The sequence below is a fragment of the Mustela lutreola genome, chromosome 7 (genome assembly GCF_030435805.1).
Source record: "Mustela lutreola isolate mMusLut2 chromosome 7, mMusLut2.pri, whole genome shotgun sequence".
NCBI classification, from domain to species: Eukaryota; Metazoa; Chordata; class Mammalia; order Carnivora; family Mustelidae; genus Mustela; species Mustela lutreola.
Window position 1 is genome coordinate 55,822,855 of NC_081296.1, and position 13,476 is coordinate 55,836,330.

Consider the following 13,476-nt stretch of genomic DNA (forward strand, 5'->3'; position numbering starts at 1 on the left):
GCCTCCTCTGAGCACCCAGCTAAGGAAGCCTCCCAGACACCCCTGCCATAGTACTTTATATGTGTGTGTAGCCTTTCTCACCACCAGAAATGGGCTTGTTCACATGTTGGTTCACCTGTGCACTGACACCCTACCCCGCGCCCCGGAATGTAACCTGCTGGACAGGTGGAGCCTGACTCTTTGGTCTCTATCTTATTCCTAACACCTAACACAAAGCCCAGCCCATAGAATGAACTCCATAAATGGTACATGAGTGTTTGAAAGATTGAATGAATGAATGAATGAATGCTTCAGAGAATTGACGGAGATTGGGAGCTAGCTATCTCCTTAAAATACTCTGACAAAGTTCCTTACACTCTCCAGCATCATATAGCATCACCCAGGAGCTTGCTGTAAATGAAGAATCTTAGCTCCACCTAAGCCTACTGAATCAGAGTCAGCATTTTACCAATATCCCCAGGCAAATGATGTGCATATTAAAGTGTAAGAAGCACTGCCGAGGACACTGAGGCTCAGAGTGTCCTGCACATTGGAATCTCCTGGGGAGTCCTACAAAACACTGGTGTCTTGGCCCCTCCCCCCTAGGATTCCGATCTGATCGGTTCTTGGTGTACCCTAGGGCCCAGCCAATTATAATGTGCACCCGAGGTGGAGAACCAGCTGGTGTCTAGTGATCTTTCCTGTTGGCAGGCAAAAAGCAAGACTGAAGGAACGGTAAGTCTTGAGGAGGGTGGGAAGGAAGGGAAATGGGATGCCTCCCATCTTGGGTTCCGCTATCAGCAGGGCACTTGTTTGGCCTTACTGATTATGTTTGAGCACCCTTCTCTGGGTTTCTAAGACGCTCTGGGCCCTGTTTTCCTCCCCTTCATGTTGCTCTCTGATGGGAGGGCTGTGTCTCCCCCATCAGACTAGGGCATGACCCAGGATAGGGACTAAACCCTGGTCAGACAAGGACCTCCGTAAGCCTTCTCGCTTCTCTCCATCCCCTAAAACAAACCAGTTCTCCAGAGCATTCAGCACAAGGTTGTCCGGCAGGTGCTCAGCAGGGAAAGTGGGTCAGGCTCAGGGTAGGGTCCAGACCCACGCGTGTGAGCATGCCTGTGTGTGCAGGTGCCAGTGTGCACACCGATGTGCACTCCCTGCTGACTTTCCCCACCCTCTCAGGAAAGCCAAAGCTCCTCTCAGGACTGGTGGGCCCAACAGATCCTCTGGACAAAAGCTAGAGGAAGGTAAAGAGAACAGGAAACTGAGAGAAATTAGGAAAATCACAACTCAGTGGCTGTGTTTTCAATGGAAATGAGTCTTTCCCCCTGCTGGAACCACCCAGAACAAATGAGGACAGGACTCCTGCCCATCCCTCAGTGAAGCTTCCAGTTAAAATGCAGACTAAGTAGTGAGCTGTTCTCCTGTCTGCTCTTTGGTGTAAGCAGCTGACCAGATCCTTTGTTGGGAGTGGCTTGCTGGGAGGTTGCACAGCCAGTGGGCCCCTGGGGCCAGGGGGGAAAGAGGATGAGCTAGACAAGATGCTCACCTGCATGTGAGCCACACCCCTCTCCCCCACTGTGTTCCCTGGTGGACTGCCACTTGCCACAGTTCTTTTTTTTTTTTTTTTTAATTTATTTATTTGACAGAGAGAGATCACAAGTAGGCAGAGAGGCAGGCAGAGAGAGAGGAAGGGAAGCAGGCTCCCTGCTGAGCAGAGAGCCCGATGTGGGACTCGATCCCAGGACCCCGAGATCATGACCCGAGCCGAAGGCAGCAGCTCAACCCACTGAGCCACCCAGGCGCCCCGACACAGTTCTTGTCTCCCACTCTGGCTCTGTGTCCCCCAGATCGGCCTCTTAATGAGCAGAACAAATCACTAACTGGAGGCATTCTCTCCTCCTCACAAAGTTGCTCACTTTGTACTACCACCTCAAATCAATGCACCCAGCCCTCCAGGGCCCACCCCACCAGCTGCCTGAGCTATAGCTCATCCCACAGGGCTTTGTTCCTTTTCATTACTCACTGCATTAAACTGGACCGATAGGAAAAAGGTGAGCGGATCTCATCCCTGGGCCTCTCCTTTGCCAATGGCACAATATTTCTCCAGGGACCTGCAGAGACCCCCTGCCCCACCTTGCTGAGCTTCTTGGTGAAGAGAGGAAGAGAACCTTCAGAGAACTCTACAAAAGCCAGGCACTCTTTCATCAGAAAAGTGCCCAGAGAATTTTAGGTGCATTGCTGGGTCTCATTATTCCTGCCCACAATTGTTGAGCCTCCAGATGTCCTGAATTTCCCCCCAAAGATCTGAAGAGGGTCCATGAGCCTCAAGTGAAAAGTCACTTTGTATTTAAAAATATAAATTCACAAGCCTTGAGAAACTTGGCAGGTAACATAATTGTAAATGAAGAATTGGGTCAGTGGGTGATAGGGCATGGTGGGGACTGTGGCTAAAATGAAGCATTTAAAATCCATTTCAAAAATTAAATTATTACTAGATGAGTCAGACAAGATGCATCTTTAGAATGAACTCATGTATTACCTATGTATTGTCATAGGATTTTCAAGGTGTTTGTACTCGCCCCCAGCGTCCAGCTGATACTGAGATCTGCCTATTACTCAACACCAGTCATTCCTCCTGGAGCATATGCCAGGTCCCCCTCCATCTTACTTGATAAGAATTTTCTCTTTGCTCTCCCCTTGTGCTGCTCCCAGTTCTTGCAAGGGTCTGCTCGCTGAAAGGTCCAAGTTAAACAGCACCTCAGCCATGAAGCGCCCCTGCTGGCCAGACCTACATCCCTCCCCACCTTTAATTCCCATGGGTGTTCTGGGGGAGCCCATAATAAGCTGCGCTGTGCTCCCTGAGCCCTCTGACTCAGTTGTCAATTGGGGGGGGGGAGGGATTTTGTCCTCCTAGGGGACATCTGGCAATGTCTGGAAACACTGATGGTCATGATTTGGGGACGGGGTACTTCCAGCATCTAGAACATAAAGGTCAGAGTTGTGGCTGAACGTCCTATGATGCAAGGGACAGCCCCCCACACACACACACAAATGAAAATTTTCTGGCCCAACTGTTGATAGTGCCAAGGTTGAGAATCCCTGTCCTGAGCTGACCCAGAATGAGCTCCTGGAGGGCAGGGCTGTGTCTCGGTTAATGCTTTGCTCTCAGGGCCTAGGGTACAGGGTCTGCCAGGCAGGAGGTCCTCGGTGCAGGTGTGCTGATGAGGTGTATGGCTGGGGGATAGGCAGAAGAGGAAGAGCTGGGGCACCTGGGTGGTTCAGTCGGTTAAGTGTCTGCCTTCAGCTCAGGTCATGATCTCAGGGTCCTGGGGTGGAGCTCCAAGTAGGGCTTCCTACTCAGTGGAGAGTCTGCTTCTCCCTCTCCCTCTAACCCTCTCACCCTCTCCTAATCCTAATGCCACCTTCCCCCACTTGTACTCTCTCAAATAAATAAATAAAATCTTCAAAAAAAAAAGGCCTATCTTGGCCCCAGTAGTGTTGAGTCCAGGAAGCGACCTCACGCCCGCTGGCCCTTCTCGTGCAGACCACTCCGCTAAGGCTGGAGAGCCATGAAATGAGTTTGCTGAGAGGGGCTTCATGAGCTTGGGGAGGGAACATTAGAATTGTTTGTTTAGTTGGGCTCTTTAGGTTGTAAGAACAGAAATGCATCTAGGGCACTGTAGGAGGTGAACCATTCATTCACTTTGAAGAGGAAACCCAGGCCTTGGCAACAGCAGGGTGGGGGGTGGCTAGGTTGAGATTACCTGGTCTGGTACCTTCGTTTCAGAAGATACAGAGAAAGCCCTGTCACTTTTCCCCCTCTCCCCTCCTCCCTGCCCCAGGTTCATCCAGGCTCTGCTGCTTACCCTTGACCTGGGCCCCTACCAGGCCAACTTCTCCATTACCACAGTGCCTAAGGCACTTTTTAGTGAAAATATTTTAATTTCTTTTAAAATCAAAAGAAAAAAAGAATATGATAATATATAATAAAAAATATATTTAATAATGAATGTAACCTAGATGATATCCCTCCCTATGTCAATACAGTCATACAATTTTTAATATATTTTTATGAAGAGGGGGATCTGCCCACTGGGGCACTGCCCATTACACTTCCCTGTCCCCTTACACCAAGACCTGGCAGGCTCAACTCCCCCATGAGCCAATTCTCCTTGCTTCTTAACAAAAATTCCAGAGAATGTATTGGAGATATTCTGAATAAAAACATGTATCTAGGAAGTCTGCTGACTTTGATGAATTTTCCCTGGGAAAGGGTTTTCCGGAATGGACTCCATTAGGTCAATTTAATTCCTCGATCAATTTTCTATAAAGCTGTGTTAAGCTATTTCCAATGTTTTCACTTTTTCATTTTGATTTGATTGCAACTATTTTCACTGGGACCAATTCCTTTTCACTTAATTTTTATAGCAGAAATTTGGTCCAGGTCCATAGATCAAATTTTTGTCAATATCGAAGTTCACCAATGAGAGAGTTGTGGCGAGTCCCTCCTGTGACCTTTATTTCTACCAAGTCCATTTTCCAGGGTCCAATTCGTTCTGAGTTCTGTCAAGAATATTGGATTCCTCCCTGAGTTCTAGTAGATTACCAATGATCTAATGTAGCCATCTTCGTTTTTTCTACACATTGGATAAAATCTTTAGAACTTGTAACTAACTCTAAGCGTAAACCACAAGAAAACTGTGACAACATCAAGGAGCTGGAGAGGCAGCGAGACAGAGGAGAGGAGGCAGAGTGGAGAAGAGAGACGTTTAGCAGCAATCCTAAGGATGTCCTGGGTGGGAGGGACAATCAACGGGAGGTTCAAAATGTTCTTCCCTGTTACAGCTCATCTTTGTCTACTCTTGTCTTATGTCGTAGGTTGACTACCCGTGCATCAACAGTGGGAAGCGGAAGCCTGTGGTATGAAATAAAATGGCCTGGAACTACCACTGAGCCCCTCCCTGGGACAAGCCAGTGTTCCTTAGGAAGGAAGGAAGGCACGACACCTGGGGGCCTGGAGCTGGGCAAGGATAGTTTCCGTCTGGATGGTCCTGTCTGTGTCGTGAAGCCCTTCCTTCCCACCTGTGCTATTTCACGTGATTTCTAAATCGTGCAGGGAGGCCAAAGGTATCACCTAAGTTATGGATGATAAAGGAAATAAAGCCAGTAAGGCACGACCTCTTGTTTTATACTCGGGAATTTCATTATGCCTCAGAGCCGCTCACAAGAGGGGGAGTGAGGTGTCCCCCCGACACTTTACAGTTGGCAAAGTTTCCTGACACTTCTGGGGCACAAAGGGAGGCCGCATTGCTATATGTCTAAATATTTAAGTTGCTAATCCGGCTCGCAGCCCTTTAAAAGAGAATGTTTTCTCCTCCTACCTTAACAATAACGAAATTGAAAAAGAGTGGTTTTTTCCCAAATGACTGAAAAATGGCCAAAAGTTAGTAAAATAGCAAAGAGAACTGCATTTGATCATTGCTATGGACACGAGTGTTCTGTTGAAGGGCTAATGATGTTTGAAAGAATAGTAAACACACATATAAGTTATACACTGATTTATTTTGTGAAATTTGTCCCCCTTTATTTCAACAAAACTACTAATTATGTAACAACATAATTATAATGAACAATGTAACTACTTAATTAGTAACACAATTTTGTCCTATTGGTAGAAACGCCAAATGAGACAATATTTTTTAAATCTTAGACAGTTTTCCTTTAAATTCTATATGGAGAAACTTCAATTTTCTGAGACAATAACAACTAGAATTCTCAATATATTCCTTACAGCAGGAGTTATATCCGAAAATGAACCATAATTTTATATACCATGTTCAAATAGTATAATAAGGTTATATTTAATGACTTATACTATCACAAGAAACATGATTTTCCCGTGTAAGTTTCTATCACTTATAGACTGGAAATCTCTTCCTGCTGATTCTAGCTTGGTGCTACTCAGAATTCTAGTCCCTGAAGTGTTGCTGGTCTGTGATGAGATCAGAGGCTGTGGAAGAATGTGGTGCTCAGCACACTCTTTTTTTTTTTTTTTTTTTTTTAACATTTTTACTTATTTATTAGACTGAGATCACAAGTAGGCAAAGAAGCAGGCAGAGAGACAGGCAGAGAGAGAGAGAGATAGGGAAGCAGGCTCTCCACTGAGCAGAGAGCTTAATGCAGGACTCGATGCAGGGCTCTATCCCAGGACCCTGAGATCATGACCTTAGGCAGAGGCTTAACCCACTGAGCACCCTGGTGCCCCCACTAGGCACACTCTTAATTCAGCTAGTAGTCTTTCATAGCATAAAGAATCTACTAGCATTTCCTAAATTCATCATATTTCTCAACACTGGGATATTATAAAGAAAACCCAAAGTGCCAGTATTGGTTCCAATCTCTTTAATTGCGACTCTACCTTAATCTAGAGTGGTCTGAACATAGTTGCTATAAACTGGGCTATCAGAATGTGAATCTTCTCCTTTATAGTTACATGGGCATTTTACTTTGTTTTATAATTGTATTTTACTGGGATATCGCATTTATTGCATATTTTCTATGAAGCCTCTTTCTGTATATTTTTTTTAAAAAGCATTTTCTCTAAACATTTAAAAATATTTTCAGTCCATTAAAAAAATGATACGGCCAATTTAGCCCTGTTTGTTTTTGAAAATAACCTTTTGCTAACATTGTTAATGGCAAGCAAGAGTTCGTACCCCGTAATTAAGGATAGCACAAATTTAAAGAACCCTCCTTCATTTTCTGTCAAAGACCATGCTTTATCTCTTTATCTGAGAATCTGCTGTTTACCCGTACAGTTCTAGTAATGCTGTATGTTGTCCAAATTACATCTTGATTCCTTTAGGAGCATTTTGCTGTCGTTCCCATCAACTCTATGACAGGTTATAAGGTCAGATTTGATTTTTTTTTTTTTTTTTTTAAGATCTCATCTATCTGAGAGAGAGAGGGAGCACACACATGCGTGAGGGAGAGAGCACAAACAGGGAGGAGAAGGAGAAGCAGGCTCCCCACTGAGCAGGGAGCCTGACGTAATATGTGCTTCATCAGGATGTTCAGTCTTGGGACAGACCCAGAAAAATATATATATAATCACTGAATTGTCCAAAGAATGCCATTGCATGGGCACAGCTGAAGTCACACCTTCCAGTATGGACGGAAACCACGTGCTGTATGCAGCACAGAGATGCTTCTGCCTTTTTGGCTGAAATTCTGACTCATGCACTTCCCTTTTTTTTTTACGGTTGTATTAGTGGCATCATTACAGAGTTACCCTTGGCCATTCACTGTCCATAACTGAAAGCTGTTCATTCAGTTCATCACATTAATTCAAACCTTTACTTTCTATAAAAGGCATAAAACCAGTGAAATGCTCCTTAACTTTGACTTTGTTTTCTTTTTCTGTAGTTCAGAACAGGGACAATAAGCATTAGTTATTCATCATGGCCTTTGTCTATGATACAATCTAATTGATCTGAGTAATATTTACTTAAAAATTTTTTATGTTCCATTTCTTCTCTCACTTCTTATCCTCCCAATTAATTAAGTCATTGTCTATATCCTAGGTAATTACTTATTTCACTGCTAAAAATATCCATCCTACATGTTTGGCAACTTGGGCATTAAAATTTTGAAGTCATTTGGACAAAGGAAAAAAAGACAAAATAACAGACTCTTAAATACAGAGAACAAACTGGTGGTTGCCGGAGAAGTGGTGGGGGATGGGTGAAATAGGAAAAACAAATTGAAGTAATTTCTACTAAACCTAGGCTTTATTAGTTTTCTGTATATGTTATGCCTTTAGTGCTTCTCCCCACCCCAAATAAAACATTATGTTTGGCTGAACATAGGACACATGATTTTATTCTTTTAGGAACATCCCCTCAATGTTCCCTAGTGCTGTCCATTTGTCTTTGCTGAAGACTATCCACGGGTGACTGTCTATCTCTCTTCTCCATCTCTAGTAATCATAGGAGTGCTTTTGGGGGGGGGGGCTATAAGTAAAATCCACTCACTTTGTTGTTGGCAGTTTTTAAAAAAATTTTTTTTAAAGATTTTATTTATTTATTTGACAGAGAAATCACAAGTAGATGGAGAGGCAGACAGAGAGAGAGAGAGGGAAGCAGGCTCCCTGCGGAGCAGAGAGCCCGATGCGGGACTCGATCCCAGGACCCTGAGATCATGACCTGAGCCGAAGGCAGCGGCTTAACCCACTGAGCCACCCAGGCGCCCAGCAGTTTTAAAAATTTTAATCAGACTCTCTCTTTCAAGATTTTTCCTTTTTCTTTTTTCCTTGTTTTGCCTGCATTCCACTGTCATAACTGTGCTATCATGATTTCTAGTTGTACTCATGCTCAGTAATCCCAGGGATTCAAGACAAAATGAATTACACCCAGAGTATACAATTGGAGTATATTTTCATCATAGGAATATAAATTACATCAGTCATAAAAATTAATTTTAAAAAAGTTTGTGAAAAATTTTATTTTTTCTAAAATACTAAAAAAGTTACCTATTACACTTTAAAGACTAAATACAGAAAGTAATAAATACCAAAAGTTGAAATCAAAATTACTAAACCTAGAATTCTTAATTTTTTGAAATTATAATGAAATCTTATTAAATATTTTACAAAAATAAAACCACTGTGACTCTAGCATTCAACTGAATCTATCTAGTTAGAAATACCGGTAGCCTTTTCTGAGTCTCTGATCTATCGTGCTTGAGGAGTACCAATAATTGGTAACACTGATTAAATGCTTATTACGCATTCTGATGGCCCTATGAAGTGGGAGGGATTAGTCATTTCTTAGCGTGGGCAAACAGAGAAACCAGAGACTTGTCCCGGCGTCCTCAGGCCGTGAGGGGCGGAACCAGGACTCACTCCACAGTTGAATACCACCCCCGCAAAGACCACCAGGCAGGTGGGTGTTCTCTGTCTTTACCCTGATGCCTCTGGCTCCTTGAGGCCTGACGCTCGGTGTCCTGCCACCCGTAGACCACCTGAGCCCAGCCAGGGCCAGGGTCAAAGGTCCAAGCCGGCGTCGCCACCTGCAGCGGCACGAGGGTGCCGCCTGCAGGGCAGCGGGGGCCCTGCCCGAGAAAGGCCGCTCTGAGGGCGAGAGAGGTCCAGCTGCTGGTCAGGCCCCCGCTGTTCCCACCGGAAATAAGAAAGTCTGGATAAGTGGAGTCAGGAAAGACTCACGATGCTCTCCTGACCATTCATTCAGTTACCCCTTTTCACTTCTTCCTTTGGCAGACGGAAAGTTCTTCTCAATGTCTAACCTCCATCCCTCAGACTGCAGTGGAAGCCTTTTTCACTGCAGAGCCACAGGGCAACCCCAATCTTTGTAGCTGCTTCCTGGGGGTGTCCAGTGGTCCAGGGCCCTGGAAGTGCTTTGGGAGTTCCTGCCCCATTCCAGCTAACCTGATCTCTCCATCCATAACTCTTGCTCAGACCCATCTGCTTGCTTTAGGGAAAGCTCTTCTCAGTTTATAAATGTTTGCCTGGAATTTTGCTACCAAATTACACCTTCACAGCCCTCACAACAACCCAGGGAGGTCAGGATTGCTGCTGTTGGTTTCCTAGAGAGACGGTGTGACTTGTTCCATGGTGGGGGGGGACAGGCTGGAAACGGTGGAGATCTGATCACTTGCCCTTCCAAGCACCCTCCTGGCTTATGGGAAAGGAGTGTGTGCAGTGGTGAATTCCTGTGTCTGTAAGGGGGGCTGTGCAGAGCCAGCGTGCGCATTCACGTGCTTTGTCCAAGTGTATGAAGGACTGAGATAACGGGGCATCTATTTCCAAGACCAAAAAGAAAACAGAAGAAAAAGACCTCACCTACCCCACCTCTTATTGTAAAAAAACAAAAAATAAAACACAAAAAAACCCTCATTCCAAAACAGATTATAGTTTTAAATGTGAGATCCAAACCTATAAACGTCTAGAAGCTACAAGAGAAAGTATTTGTGACTTTGGGTTAAGCAAAGAGTGTTCCGATATCAAAAACATAATCTGTAAAAGAACTCTGTTGATAAGAAAGTGGTCTTCATCACTATTAAAAACTTCTGCTCTACAAAAGACAGTGGAAATGTAAACACAGCCTGGGAGAAAATACTTAGAAATTATAGCTCTGACAAAGGACTTATATTCAAAATATGTAAGAAAAGAAATAACTCAATTAAAAAATAGGCAAACGATCTCAAGAGCTATTTCACTAAAGAAGAAATAAGGATGGCATATAAACACATAAAAGATGCAGAGCATCATTAGTCTTAGGATAATGTAAATTAAAACCAAATGAAACAACTTAAATATTCAAAACTAAGGATACAGCTGAATTATGGTGCATTTGTGAAAAAGCATATTATCCACCTTCAAAAATTATATTTTTGTCTTCAAAATAACATAAAAAATACTTATGGAACAATGTAGTAAGTAAAAGAAACAGGATTTAGAGATACAAGCTTTTGAAGGAAAACTGTGTGTGTGTAACATACATGTATTTTTTTTAAAGACTTATTTATTTTAGAGAGAGAGTGTGTGCACACGGGGTGGGTGGGGCCAGAGGGAGAGGGAGAGAGAGAAGAGACAGAGAGAATCTCAAGCAGACTCTCTGCTGAGCACAGAGCCTGACGAGGGGCTCAAGCTTGTGACCCATGAGATCATGACCTGAGCTCAAATCAACAGTTGGCTGCTTAACCGACTGAGCAACCCAGGTGGCCCCTACACATATATTAAATAAAAACTGAAACACATAGGGGCACCTGGGTGACTCAGTTGGTTAAGAGACTGCCTTCGGCTCAGGTCATGATCCTAGGGTTCTGGGATCAAGCTCTCTGCTGAGCAGAGAGCCTGCTCCTCCCTCTCCCTCTGCCCCACCTCCCCAGTCATTCTCTCTCTCAAATAAATAAATAAAATATTTTTTTAAAAACCCTGAAATATATAAACACATAAGTCTTATTTCAGGGTGTGGCAATTACAGGGATTTCAGTTTTTCCTTTACACTTCTCAGAATTCTTCAAAATATTTCTCAATATACACATTGCTTTTATAAATTGTCTAATAAAAGAGAAAATAATGGATGCATATGTGAGCCCTTATGCCTTCCCATTGAAGATGCCACCCCAGCTCCCGAGAATGGAGTTTTACTTAAAACTCCCTATGGCCTTGTCCAGAAGCCCTTTTCCACTCCGAGCTCTAGAAGCTCCTGACTTCCCTTCCCTCGGGCAATACCCCTCCTTCCTGACTGTGTCCTCACTCTCCCCTCTCCTCCACTTGCTCCTCCTACCTCAGCCTCCCTCATGGATACTCCTGCTGCCCCTCTCCTACGATGGGGTCCTTAGGGACCCTTCCACCCCTTTTGCTTCCTGATCTTCTTTCTCTCCTTATGGCATTTCAATCACTCTGTGCCATCAGCAACGGCACCCAGGACGCCACATCACAGTGTCTGACCTAAACAGTTCAGGCAAGCTCCAAACCCTTGCTCATTCACCCAGCCATTCAGCAGATGTTTATTACATGTCTATTGCCAGGCACTGCTCTGGCAATAGCAGCAAAGGAACTGCCTTCCCAGACCTAATATTCTAGCAGAGGGTTCGGGTAATAAACATGGCAACAAATACATAAAGGAATGATCTTTAGAACCTGCATGTTACAAGGTCCCTGGGACAGTTGAATGCACATGAAAACTTGAGAATCACTCCTCTACACAAGCCTTTCTTAAAGTATGGTCCCAGCCAGTGACCTCAGCATCTCCTGGGAGCTAGTTAGAATGCAAATTCTCAGCCTCTGCCCTAGACCTACTGTATCAGAAAACCAGTACCTATGTTTAACAAGTCCTCGAGGGGATTCTGCATGGCCCCATAAAGGTCTCCTCAAGGTTAGGGACCACATCTCATTTATCTTGGTATCTGTACTAATTTCCTATTGCAGCTATAACAAATTACCCCAAACACAGTGGCTTAAAACAACCTGAATTTATTATCTTAGGGCTCTGGATGAGCCCTAAGAGTTTCACTGAGGTAAAATCAAGGTGCTGGTATGGATGTGTTCCTTCTGGACATTCCAGGGGAGAATCCAACTCTTTGCCTTTTCTGGTGTATAAAAGCTGCCCACATTCCTTGGCTCATAGCTGCATCTCTCTGACCTCTACTTCCATCGTCACACTTTGATCTATGACCCTCCTCTCTCCCTCTTCTAAGAACACTTGTGATTACAAGGAGCCCACTCTGAAAATCCAGGACCATCTGCCCATCTCAATATTCTTGACTTCATCACATCTGCAAATTTTTTTTTAAAGATTTTATTTATTTATTTGACAGAGAGGGATCGCAAGCAGGCAGAGAGGCAGGCAGAGAGAGAGGAGGAAGCAGACTCCCTGCCGAGCCGAGAGCCCGATGTGGGGCTCGATCCCACGACCCTGGGACCATGACCCAAGCCGAAGGCAGAGGCTTCATCCCGCTGAACCACCCAAGCGCCCCACATCTGCAAATTTCTTTTCACCATGTAAGGTACCATATTCCCAGGATCTGGGAGCATCTCCGAAGGACTGTTATTCAGCCTACCACAGCATCCCTCCCAGAACAGGTGCTCAGCAAGGGTTTGCAGAAAGAATGAGCGAATGCAGAAAGAAACCAGGGACCAGAGGAAGCCTCCCTCCTCTCCATCCTGTGAGCACTGGCCCTCTGACAAGCATCTGACCTGGTCCCAGGGGGGCGAGACCCATCCACGTCCAGACGTACATTACTCCTTCAATTCAAGTGCAGGTGCGTTGGGCAGGTGAGGCTCCGAAGTGAGGCTCTGCCAGCCAGAATGCAGCCAGGTGGCAGCACTTGGCAAACATTGGGGCTGGCAGACCAGCAACCCAATGTTCAGCTGTGGGGGAATACGGGGTGTCCGCTGGTGGGTCTGGTGTCTGGGGCCACCAAGAGAACATGCCCTTTGGGCTCAAGCGCTGACTCAGCCAGGCGCCCACTGAGATGCAGGAACTCTGCGCCTCCTCAGTTACTCTATGTGCAATGTGGCATGATTGCAGCAGCTTTCCCAGGTTGTTGAGAAAACTGCAGAGAAGGCATGAAGTTCCCTGCCCTGGCCTGGTAAATGAAGGTGGGGTTGCCCCCGCTAGGGAAGAGGTCAAATGGGGAGCCAGAGCCAGCCAGGCGGGCAGGGGCAGAGTGGGCGCTGACTCAGACCGTGGGTGGCCCAGGATTAGCCTTGTTCCCCAGGCCCTGCCACTCCCAGGCCTGACAGCCCTGGGCTGAATTAGGCTTTGGGTTTTCCTTGGCCCTTTATTTTGGATAATTTGCTGGTACCCCTTGGTCATTCACTGCAGCAGAACTGAACTCAGAAAAGGGAGGAGTCATGGGGCCCCAGTGGGCCTGTGGGCCTCCCTGTGGACCCCAAGGTGGAGTAGAAAATGCTCAGGATCTGGGGGGGAGGAAATCTGAGCTCACTTACCAGCCTCCCTGAGC